This window comes from Mandrillus leucophaeus, unplaced genomic scaffold, assembly GCF_000951045.1.
Source record: "Mandrillus leucophaeus isolate KB7577 unplaced genomic scaffold, Mleu.le_1.0 Scaffold291, whole genome shotgun sequence".
Taxonomy (NCBI): Eukaryota; Metazoa; Chordata; class Mammalia; order Primates; family Cercopithecidae; genus Mandrillus; species Mandrillus leucophaeus.
In genome coordinates, this window is record NW_012103043.1 from 34,936 (window position 1) to 35,809 (window position 874).

An 874-nucleotide genomic window follows, 5' to 3' on the forward strand; every position below is an offset into this window, starting at 1 on the left:
GTAATCCCAGCACTTTGGGAGGCCAAGGCAGGCGGATCACTTGAGGTCAAGAGTTTGAGACCAGCCTGGCCAACATGGTGAAACCCCATCTCTACCAAAAATACAAAAAACTAGCCGGGCGTGGTGGTGCATGCCTATAACTCCAGCTACTTGGGAGGCTGAGGCAGGAGAATTGCTTGAACCTGGGAGACCGAGGTTGTAGTGAGCAGAGATCACACCACTGCACTCCAGCCTAGGCGACACTGCGAGACTTCGTTTCAAAAAAATTAAAAATAAAATGTAAACAAATAAATACATAAATATGGCCAGCCAGTGTCAGTGTGACAGTTGTGGTCATTTTGAAAACAGCAAGTGTTCAAGAAAGCCCTGGGAATTACGTCTGATTAAAGGAACTGTCCCCCTAGTTCTTGCTGTCGACATCTTTGACAAGTTCAGCTTCACGGGAGCCAGTGTCCCACAGTTCGACGCCCTTCACGAAGAGTTCCCCGGGGACCTGGAGTCCTCCATCTCCTTCCCAGCTGACTTCCTCAAACCACCTGAAGAAAAAGGTAGAACTGCTTAGAAACCTGCTACTTCCCTCGGAGTCCCCAGCGTTCAGAGAGGGAAGGGTCCCCTCCTGCGGCATCCCAGGAGGATGAACACGCCATACTCCCCGCACTTAATGTCCGGCCGGAGTGTTCTGAGTGTTCGCTGGCACCAGGTCCTATTGGTGACAGCGGGTTGTTTCGTCCGGTGCTTAGGTACAGGTTCGGCATCCTAATCCTGAGATCTGAAATGCTGCAGAATCTGAACCTTCTTGAGCACAAGCCTGACACTTAAAGGAAGTGCTCATTGGAGCATAAGTATCAAACGATACTTTAAAAAAAAAAAAAAA